Source organism: Macrobrachium rosenbergii, chromosome 36 (assembly GCF_040412425.1).
Source record: "Macrobrachium rosenbergii isolate ZJJX-2024 chromosome 36, ASM4041242v1, whole genome shotgun sequence".
Lineage (NCBI taxonomy): Eukaryota > Metazoa > Arthropoda > Malacostraca > Decapoda > Palaemonidae > Macrobrachium > Macrobrachium rosenbergii.
Genome location: NC_089776.1, coordinates 4772503 through 4784834, shown reverse-complemented (window position 1 = coordinate 4784834; position 12332 = coordinate 4772503). Strand labels below are relative to the sequence as shown.

The window sequence follows — 12332 nt, the reverse complement described above, 5'->3', positions numbered from 1 at the left end:
TAGCCGTTACTGTATATCATCAGTGCATCGGTAACGATGAAGAAGAGTACTTTATATTATGCCTTCGGAAGCAAGTACTTGGTAAATTGTACTTTGTAAGTTAATGAATCTGGAACTTATGCCCTCCTGTCTTATTGAATGCACACTGAATTTGTTTGGCTATTCTGTTTATATATATATATATATATATATATATATATATATATATATATATATATATATATATATATATATGTGTGTGTGTGTATACATATATATATACATATATATGTGTGTGTGTGTGTGTGTGTATCTATAAAGACAAAATCCACTGCTTAGTACAGGATGATAAGTCGAAAGGCCTCACAGCACTCCGTTGTTTCTCTTTCCTTCGTGGATTTTGTCTTTATTTATATATTCATCACTTTCCACATTTCCGTGATTCAGTTATATATATATACAGTATATATATAAATATATATATATATATATATATATATATATATATATATATATATATATATATATATATATATATATATATATATATATATATATATATATATATATATATATATATATATATATATATATATTACAGTAAGACTGTGAAACCAGGGATTTCACAAAATCCCTGAAATTTTCAGATAATTCGTGAAATCACCAAATCACTTAGGAACATTTCATCCCCGATAGGCTAGTACTAAACACGGCAAAACAGTGATTCATCTACACTGTTTCACCGTGTTTAGTATTAACCATCGAAATCAAATGTGTTTTACCATGTTTAGTACTAGCCCTCGGTGATCAAATAAATGATCAAATTTGATCACTAAACATGGGACATTTGATCCCTGAGGGCAAAACACATTTTTGTCTAGTACTAAAAACATGGCAAAACACATTTGATCCCCGAGGGGCTAGTACTAAACTTGGCAAAACACATTTTGTCTCCGAGGGCTAGTGCTAAACTTGGCAAAACACATTTGATCCCCGAGGGGCTAGTACTAAACATGGCAAAACACATTTGATCCCCGAGGTGCTAGTACTAAACATGGCAAAACACATTTGATCCCCGAGGTGCTAGTACTAAACATGGCAAAACACACTTGATCCCATGGGGCTAGTACTAAACCCAGCAAAACAGTGTAGATGAATCACTGTTTCGCCATCTTTAGTACTAGCCTCTTGGGGATCAAATGTCCCTAAATGAATTGGTGATTTCACGAATTCCCTGAAAATTACAGGGATTTCGTGAAATCTCTCGTTTCACAGTCTTACATATAATGTTACAGATAGCGAGTAAGTGTGCCGCAGCAGGCGTTAGCTTCAAGTTCTGTAGGAACAAATTATCTTCCTTACAAAATGACGAATATATTCTTCATGGTTAATCAGCTTGAAAATGTAGTTTTTGCTTTCTTATCCTGTCGATTACATAAGCTTCTATGAATGAACTGCCTTTAGGGGAGTCGAATGGTGCTTCGAGACTGAAATAAACTCAGTCCAAAACTTGGCCATGCAAACAGCTTGTGTCCCTTCATTGCAGAGAGACAAGTACGAAAATTTCTTAGTCTTATCCATACTGAGAGAGACTCACTTGTCACTCATCACTCATCTTACACAGCCTTCTTGCCAACTCTACCGCCACTGTTCCACTACAGCAGGCTACTCTTACTCCTCTCGCCTTCTCCTTTTATATATAGAGTTTTCAGCCGGAAGTGTTTCACATCATCACCACGCCATAGTTAACTACGTCACTGTTCACCATCCCTGCTGAACTTCACTTTTAAAAATGAAGACGGTGTCATCAGCATACCTCCTGTACAGTAAGGGCTTAAAATCTAAAGGACACTCGTCCAACCATCTTTTCTCCATAAAACACATACAAGCATTTGCCAAAGATGGTCCTATATCGGATCCCGTGCTTACACCATCAGTTTGCTTATATAACAAACCGGTAAACAAAAAGTAACATTCTTTGGTGGGCTTAACAGGTCGCAGTTAAAGGAACTTTTATTCTTAGCTACCAAAGAATGTAACTTCTTGTTTAACGGTTTGTTATATAAGCAAACTGACGGTGTAGGCATGGGATCCAGTATAAGACTGCCTTTGACAAATGCTTGCATGTGTTTTATGGAGGAATGATGGTTAGACGAGTGTTAGATTTTAAGCCCTTACTGTACGGGAGGTATGTTGATGACACCTTAATTTTTAAGAGTCGTGACCAGGTTCCTCGTTTTTTGGAGTACCTAAATAGTAAACATGTTAATGCAGAATTTACTTCTGAAATCGAAGATAATCATACGCTTGCTTTTCTAGATATTTAGGTAAAAAGTCTTAATGATAAATTTTACACTTCAGTCTTTAGAAAGCATACTTTCACAGGTCTTATGTCCAAATTTCAATCAACTACACCTTTGAAATATCAAATGAATTTGACACTTGCGCTAGTAACCAGAGCATATGAAATCTGTTCTAGCTTTTTGGATTTGCATCAAGAATTGGAATTTCTAAGGTCACTTTCAAAAACCAGTGGCTATCCGTTGAATTACATGAATGCGTATATTGGTAAACAACTCTTGAAATTTTATGTGAACGAACAACCCGAAACTACCGTTAATGTAAGGAAAATTGTTATTTATTTACCTTTAACCTTTACCGGAACTCATAGTTACGATTTAAAAACCAATTAATTTCTATTTTGTCTATTGCTTACCCTCAGCTAAATATCAAAATATATTTCACTTTGCAAAATGATTTAGATCATTCTTATAAAGACCCTATACCAATAGGCCCTCGGTCCAATCTGATCTATAAATGGCAGTGTGGTGGTTGTGACGCCACTTAACTTTGGAAAAACTACGAGATCAGCTCGGATGAGATGGTATGAGCATCTCGCTAAGTCATTTCGTACAGGCAATTATCTTTCAAGACCCAGTTACAGTGCAATGAGAGAACGCAGCCAGGAGACTGGTCACTCACCCTCTACATATACTGTAGATGATTTTTATGTTTTAGCTATTGCTCCGTTTGCTGCAGATCTCGACATTTTAGAAGTATTATATTCCTTTGAGATGAAACCTTCTTTGGCTAAAAATGTGGCTGCAACCTCACATTTGTGTTTATTTTCAGTCTGCCTTTTATTGGTTTTATCTTGACGAGTGAATTGGTCGTGCGTTTGTACCTTCCATTTTTGAGATTTTAGAATTGTATTTTGCCTTATCTTATTTATTTTGACTAGCCACCTATTAAACGTATTTTTATCATTGTTATAGTAATTCTGTTCTCTGTATTATACACGCACACACACATATATACACATAATGGAGCTGTGGAAAGGCATTTTCTCTACCCAGGCTGAAATAGCGATTGAAATAAACAGCATTTGCGTATAAAGGAAAAGATATATACACATTACATACTTATTTACACCATATTAGCAGTTAAAAAACAGAACAAGGAGAAAAACCAAAAGCAGAGGCAAGAAGCACAAAACACCTACCCACAATGCAATGGTAGTGTAAGGCAGACTAACAAGAAATGCAGAACAGGTGAGAAAGAGAGAGAGAGAGAGAGAGAGAGAGAGAGAGGGGGGGGCGGAGGGAGCACAGACACAGAGGCTAAAAACAAGGGCAAACTATGCAATGAACAGTTGGGTTGATGCTGATTGGTGATTGAGGGTGGGGACAGTCCATTTGATCATTATAGATTCAAGGGTGGCCAGTTCCTCCATATTTCATGTTCTTCCCACAATACTAGACTCCAATTTGATCATTATAGATTCAAGGGTGGCCAGTTTCTCCAAACTTCGTGTTCTTCCACAGTACTGGACGCCAAAGACTTTAGTATTGTGGGAAGAACACGAAGTATGGAGGAACTGGCCACCATTGAATCTATAACGATCAAATTGACTGTCCCCACCCTCAATCACCAGTCAGCATCAACCCAACTGTTCATTGCATAGTTTGCTCTTGTATTTAGCCTCTGTGTCTGTGCTCCCCTCCCCCCCCTCCCCCTCTCTTTCTCTCCTGTTTTGCATTTCTTGTTAGTCTGCTGTACGCTACCATTGTGGGTAGGTGTTTTGTGCTTCTTGCTTCTGCTTTTGGCTTTTCCCCTTGTTCTGTTTTTTAACTGCTAATATGGTGTAAATAAGTATGTAAAGTGCATATATCCAATCTTTTATACGTAAATACTGTTTATTTTAATAGCTATTTCAGCCTGGAAAATGTATCAAGCGATATGAAACGTTGGCATCTTAATAAATGGATAGGAAACAGAATGCCTTTTCATACCTCCATTATGTTTACTATCTGAGTGCCTGCTCCTGCCTTCGTATATATATTGCTATGAATGTCCTGGGGATACTTGATTCTGGGCGGCAACGGATGAACACAGGGAGTTCCTTTTATTTATTACACATCTGACTCAATATTAGGACAATTTGTAGACAAAGCAAGGGAAATCTATGGCTTAAGGCCTTCTTCATGTGAGGGAAAATTACGTAAACTAAAGGGTTCTCTTAACTGATTATATTTACATAGCAAACACAGATGAGAGGAATGACGAATTATTTTAGGCCTGCTAAAATAATGAATCCTACTCAGAATAAATATTCTACTCCGACAGTGTCTTCATGACAGGAACACCGCAGTGGGGGATAGAAGGGGGACTGCACATGGATGGAGCCAACAGATTCCATAGTCGAGGCCTATCTGCAAATACAGTATATGCAAGACGGTTACTTGCAATAATAATAAGACCCTCAAAGGGAAACTGAGGAATGCACAGACGGTGCCAGATAACTCAGTTCAACACTAATGCATAATTACGTTAACACTGAATGCTCCAACACAATTACCGAAGGTGATCACACAATGGAAAATAAAAGAAATATCAGGCAGAGAAATAACAGGATTGTGACTGACTAAAAGAACTTTGCTCCAGTACATTACCTTCGTCAAGATGACGGTGTCCTCGTTGATAAGGCGCTGGCGATGAAGGAGGGAATTAAAATGCCACCACAAAGTATACTGGTTCGAGCCCCGGGGTCGACACGTGGAAGATTTAAAAGGACAGCCAAGGTGAGGACATCTGTCCTTGGGTTGTGCTCTGAGCATTCTCTCTCTTGATTCTCGTTGCAGCGTCTATAAATAATCTTCGGGGATTACGCTGGCTTCTCTTCCAGATGGCACAAATGTCAATCTTTGTAACGTCTCCTATAATGTCGACCACATGGCGTCAGTCAACCCACATGGAGGGTTTAGAATATGGGGTGGGGGGGGCAACTTTCTCTTTTTGGCTCCTAGGACCCTTGCCTTGTTGGATGCAGGGGTACCTGGAATTAGGCCTAAAAGCAGTCACCTTGAACAGAGAGGGAGAGAGGGTTAGGCTTAACCATTTTGGGGAATGAAAGAGAGAGTTTTCGAAGGGGCGAGTGGAAACCACAGTTCCAGTAAACCATTCAGTTCCAGTAATTAAATAATTTTTTATTCCGTTGCCCAGTTATATTGCAAATGTAAAAACGGGTGAAGTTATATAGAAAAGAGGTCCCCAACCGATGCAATACATATATATATATATATATATATATATATATATATATATATATATATATATATATATATATATATATATATATATATATATATATATATATATATAAATGTCACTTTCATGGAGCCGTGCAGGAGAAGAGGTGACTCTTATGACCTAGATAACAGCAACTGACTAACAAGGGGGGCTGTGCTCTAGTGAACAAAATATGAAATAGTGATTATACTCAAATTACCATGAGATTAAAAGGTTTAAGGCAAACTTAGATTGTCCACTTAAAAGTATAATTCACTAAAAGAATCCGAAGACAAAATATTTACAGGAACTAACATTGGAGCTCCATGGCACTATTCAAGATTACTGTACTAGTTTACAATTCTCTAAGCAAAAGTGCCACACAATGTGCAAGCATTATCACTATGCCTTCTTAGGCTACTACACATTGCAAGTATGGGAGAGAATCTTAGAATGTACAGTATGGGGTATGGCAAGTGAGGCAGTATCACACTGGGATTTCCGGATATCTTGATTAGATATAGCACCTGTAGTTTGCAGGAATATGGCACTGTTGACCTACAGGTCATTCCACACAACAGGTACTTGCAACATGGATCTGCAAGAGAAGGGATGTTGAAATACACGAAGGGACTTGAATGACAATTATCTTGGAATACGTAAGCAAATAGCAAGATACTGGTACCACAAATATGCTGTATGTTTACACTGATAATCAAAGTGCAAGTTAGAATTGACACTAGTATTCCAGTATTGAAAATCAAACACCACAGTCAAACTCACATGAGTCTCTGAGGAAGAAATGCAAGGGCGGAGGGCGTGTAGGCTATGAAAATAGGGGAACAGTTGGAAAAATCAGGTAAAGATAAAATGGTGAGGCCGAACAGACAACTTCCAATCACATTACCCTAGTCTGTGGACAAGACATGAAGGTGATCAGAGCTGGGTTCGTGTAGCAGGGCGTCAGTGGAAGCTGTGTCGTGAACAGTCCCCCACCATAGATGGAGTAGATGAAGCAAAGGGGTGCTAGCAGTCTACAGAGGCAGCAGCACTCAGAGGGCAGGGTGGTGAGAGATGACCACCTTCAGAGTGACAGCATCAGAGAGAGTGTCTAGTGGGGACTCGATCAGAGCCCCTAGACAGACGGACTTTTTGACAGGCAGATGTCATATGATACACTAGCTCCTAGAGGGTCCATTGGAGCTCGTATTTCTACTGCAAATGGTGCCGACGATGGTCGTGTTTTGACAGTTCCTCTTAATAGGGTCATCTGTTGTCCTCGTCTAGGGCATGCCGCTAATCCAGACGGGTATCTGGAAAGGTCATTGACAGTCAGCCGATAAAAGGTTCGAGGAAGGGTGAGTACAATGTGGAGATACTTAGCAAGGAGGAGCGAGGATGAGTGGGAGGAGTCGCAAGTATGGGTCAGGTCAAGACAGTGACCCTTAATGGCATGACAGGCAAAGACATGGAGGGGAAGGTCCTCAGAAAGCTCTTGTGACAAGATTGGCTGGTGACTGTTAACATTAGGTTAAATCTCAAAGGGTCTGCATAAATGTGCAATGATTTTCCCCTTAACTAAGGATTAATATGGTCATGTCAGGGATTGATAATTACTTTGGGTACGGTCATGAAATTATCCCCTTCTTCGATACCTGGTTGTCATTGTTGGAGGGCAAGGCAAGGGAGAAGGTCAATGGGACCTTTTACAAAACCCTTTAGTACTTCTTTCAATTTTATGCTACATTATATATAAAAAATATCAAGACGGGAAAAGTAATATGCAAACAATCAAAGGACGTTTGTAACTAATATATATATATATATATATATATATATATATATATATATATATATATATATATATATATATATATGTATATATATATATATATATATATATATATATATATATATATATATAAACTATCCTCCCCATATATATGGATATGTATATGTTTAAATATATATATATATATATATATATATATATATATATATATATATATATATATATATATATATATATATATATATATATATATATATATATATATATATATATCAGCACCTAGACTTTGGAGTCAAAAACTATCCTCCCCATTCTGGATCTTTTAAGTTTAAATAAGTTTTTCGAGAACCTATGAAATATACATATATATACAAATATATATATATATATATATATATATATATATATATATATATATATATATATATATATATATATATCTGAATTTTTGTTACTATGACTCTTGCATTCACAAATATAGTCTAATATCACTTCAAACCTGTGCCTTTGATTCAGAAGCTACAATAGGTCGACGTTTAGTCGATTCAGCTTCTCGGCTAATAAGAAAAGCGCAAGTCGATAGCGTCTCTGCTGTACATATTCCTGTCGAATGCAGGTTCTGCACTTAGAATACATATCTAACCATTTGCGCCATGATAGTCAATTGGCAATTTAGTAACACTCGGTTAATGGTGAATTCATGCCGCTTATACACAAGTATCACCTAATATTTAATTCTTTGCCTTAGCAATAACATTCATTAAATAGATGCATTTACTTTTTCATTTATTAAATAGATGATTTTATGTTTAAATATTTTCACTAGAAATGCTAGATAAGTAAGATGCCTCATTATATTTTTCACTAACAATCAGTATATGTAGATAGGTTCTTGTCATTTTTTCACTAAAAATATTAAAAGAACAACTCTCCTTCTTATCAGGTTTTACCAAGATTCATTGAAACTACAAATCACGACTGTTTTGTCTCTACCATTCATTAAATAGTACAATTGTCCCTGCAATTTTTTTACCAGCAATTATTTTATAGAAAAACCTCCACATCATATTTCTCTAGCATTCATCAAATGAATGAATGGTTTCTTTACATTTTTTTTTATTATTAATAGATAAATGGATAAGCATCCTCCCACATTCTTTCACAAATATTGATTAAATTAAGTACATATAATCTTTGCACTTGAACTCTCAGTCATCAAATTGATCAGCGTCGTCTTCACAACCTTCTAATAAAATTCATAAAGCAAACAATCTCCTCTTTACATTTGCATTAAGTGGAACAGCTATTAAATACATAATTTCTTTCTTAAACTTTTTCACGAACAATCATTAAATGGATAACTATCCTATTTACATATTTTTAGCTCACTATATTCAAATTCAGAGAAAATGATCTTTGTCTATTATCAAGTGGATTAGTTACTCTTTATTTTTCACTAAATATCATAGAGAGGAAATTTACTCTGCATTTTTCTAACCATCTTAGTCACCATTAATAAATAAATCTCCTCGCAAGTTTTCACTGAAAATCATTTGAAAATGAATTTACAGTTTTTCACCAAAAATTATTTAACGAATAAGTCTCCTCGTTTTCCACAAATGTTCATTAGGGGGATAAATATGTAACTTTTAATTTCTGTAATAAATCTCCACTTTAAATTTTTCATTTACATTAATTAGATTGATAAATTTCTTCTTTACAAATTTCCACTAACATTTACACAATTTTCATTCTTATTTTTTCCTAGTAATCATGAGATTGATAAATATTGTATTTACTTCTCATTAACTAAGCGACTGAATGCAAAGATGTGTTAGTATTCCTTACATTTTTTCTGTAAAAATGATTAAATGGATGAATCTACTTTGTAACTTTACTACAAATTATTCAGTAAAAAAAATATAGTCTTTACATTTTTATCTACCATGGCAGTCATTAGATGAATAAATCTCCACAGTTTTTTTTTATCACTAAAAATCATTTGAAGAACATCTCCACTACAGTTTTTCACAGGTAATCAAAAAATGGATTCATCTCTTCCTTTTCGACTAATATTCCTTTGGAGGATAAATATGTAGCTTTTAATGTTGTCACGTTCGCGCAGCCGTGGGGATAAAGGGTGACTCTAATTATGACCTTGATAACGGCAACTGATAAAGTAAATACAATATTTATCAATCTCATGACTACTAGGAAAAAATAAGAATGAAGATTGTGTAAATGTTAGTGCAAATTTGTAAAGAAGTGGGCTACGTTCCGGTGAACAGAAAGTTTAGTAGTGACTATCTCAAAATACCATCAAAATAAGAGCTTAAGGCAAACTTAGATTGTCCACTTAAAAGTATAATTCACTAAAATATCAGAAGAGGAAATATCTACAGGAGCTATCAGTGGAGCTCCGTGGCACTATTCAAATTACTGTACTAAGATCACAATCACTAAGCAAGAGTGCTACACAAGTACAAGCGTTAAAACTCTGCCTTCTTGGTTAATACATGGCGCAAGTATGGGATAGGATCCTTAGAATGCACAGGATGGGGTGCAGCAAGCAAGACAAAGATCACACTGTGATTCTGGATATCTTGTCAGGTGTGGCACCTGTAGTTTGCAGGGAGACGGCACCGTTGACCTACAGGTAATTTCACACAACAGGCACTTGCAACATGGATCTGCAAGAGCAGGAGATGTAAAGAAACTCTTAGTAACACTTAACTTGGACAATGTAAGCAAGTAGTAAGACACTGGTATCAATAATTCACTGTATGTCACCACTTATAGTCAAAACAAACACAAAATTAACACGAGTATTCCAATATTGATAAATCAAACTCCACAAACAAAATCACATGACTCTCTGAGGGAGAACACAAAGGGGTATGGATATGGGAATAGAACAGGTGGAAAATTCAGGTGAAATTAAAATGGTAAGGCCGAACAAACAACTTCCAATCACATTACCTTAGTCCATGGACAAGATTTGAGGAGATCAGAGCCAGGTTCCCATAGCACGGTATCGGTGGAAGCTGCGTCACATACAGTCCCCAACCATAAAGGGATTAGATGAAGCAGAAGGGCAGTGGTGGGCCACAGAGGCATCAGCACTCAAAGGGCAAGGCAGTTAGTTAGGGCCACCTTCAGAGTGACAGCATCAGAGACGTTTATTGGGGACTCGACCGGAGTCCCTATTCAAACAGACTTCTCGACAGGTAGATTTCGTAAGATATACTAGCAAAGGATGGTCCATCAGAGCTTGTATTTATACTGCAAACAGCGCCGACGATGGTCGTGTTTTGACAGTTCCCTCTTAATAGGGTCATCTACTGTCTTTGTCTTGGGCACGCCGTTAATCCTGGCAGGTATCTGGAAAGGTCGTTGAAAATTGGCTGATAAAAGGTTCCATGGAAAAAGAGGACAATACCGAGATGCTTAGAGTGGGGAGGCAAGGCTGAGTGGGACGAGATGCAGGTGTGGGTCAGGTCAAGGAGGTGACCCTTAATGGCGTGGTAGGTAGTTGAACGGAGGGGGAATGTCCTCAGAGAGCTCTTGTGACAAGATTGGCTGGGGACTGTTTAACAGTATTGGAACTGTGTGAAATCTCAAAGGGTTCGTGTAAATGTGCAACAGGCTACTGATTTTCCCCTCAAGCAAGGATTAATATTATCAGATCAGGGGTTGGTAATGGCTTAGGGTATGGTCATTTGACACCTGGGTTGTCATTATTGGAAGGGCAAGGCATGGGAAAACGTCAAGTGAACTTCACAAAAGCATTTAGTACTTCTTTCAGTTTTACTTTACGTTATATTGAAATATCAAGACAGGAAAAGCAAAATGCAGACAATTGAAAGGACGTTTGTAACGCCTCCCCAACAAATGAAGACATTGCATGCCCCTTTCGGGCATGAACGTCTGGAAGCTTTTTATTTATTGATAGACATGACTCCCTCTCTCATCTAATGTATCTCAAATATTAAATCATGTCTTCGTGCAAAGTTTACTCTAGACAATTCAAACTATGAGGCAGAAAAGTATGTGACTTATATCAAACACAAATCATGATCAACAGCATTATTAATTCATTTTCATCTTACTTTAATGAAGACTTGCTTCTGTTATATTATATCGTTGCTAAGTCAGTCATAACATACAAATCCATTTCACTAAGGATTGTGGTTGATTTGATCAGACAACCTTTGTCTGATTTCTACACCCTTATGCTTGTGCTAACCCATACACAAGGTAGTGCAAATGGTAACAGTGCAAAATAGGAAAAAAAAGCTAAGTTAAATATACTTGGGGAATACATTATATGTCACAACATTTTTAAAAGGTAAGGAGTGCCTTAGTTACCGTCTCTGGAAAAGGTACTAAGTACGCAGGAAAGAAACAGCACAGCTGCAAGTTCTGGTTTTTCCTATGGGCTCTAGAGCCATGATAGGATGTCAGGGATCTTATTTTCTGTTCCCTGGATGTATTCTATCTTCCAACTGTAATCTTGCATGTCTAAGCTTCATTGCATTAGATGCTTATTCTGGTTCCAGAATTGGGTTAGGTATCTCAGTGGGTTATGGTCCATAAGGACAATAAGTGGGAACTTGTGATCTGTATGATACACCTTGTAATGTTTCATGGTGAGCACTATACCAGCAACTTGTTCTCTGTGGTGCTGTAGCGAGTTTCAGCTGGGTTAAACTTTTTTGAGTAATATGCAATAGAGTAGCGAATGCCATCCGAAATTTGGAACACAACAGCTCCGACTCCTAAATCACTAGCATCCACTGCCATGTAGAAGGGTTTCTCGTAATCTGGGGTGCTTAGTGCTGGCTTGTTCATCAATGCAGCTTTGAGGTTGTCATAAGCGTCCTGGCATTTCGGGATGCATTCAAGGGTCTTGTTTCCCTTGGAGAGGTTGGTGATGGGTGCCACTACATCAGAGAAATTTGGGATGAATCTCCTAAAATATTGGACCATCCCT

General features: G+C 37.1%; 1 protein-coding gene and 1 long non-coding RNA gene across 11 annotated transcripts in view; one reads left to right on the top strand and one right to left on the bottom strand.

Moving 5' to 3' along the window:
* LOC136856556 (uncharacterized) overlaps positions 1–12332 on the top strand; it is a 430695-nt gene that overhangs the window by 259447 nt on the left and 158916 nt on the right. The gene's annotated exons all lie outside the window — the stretch shown is intronic.
* Positions 5650–12332, bottom strand: part of LOC136856557 (uncharacterized) — a 55446-nt gene continuing 48763 nt past the window's right edge. Inside the window, exons 2-3 of the long non-coding RNA XR_010858403.1 lie at positions 6455–6860; positions 5650–6145 (exon numbers count right to left, since the gene is read on the bottom strand). This is a non-coding gene — a long non-coding RNA (uncharacterized lncRNA). The remainder of the gene's footprint in view (positions 6146–6454; positions 6861–12332) is intronic.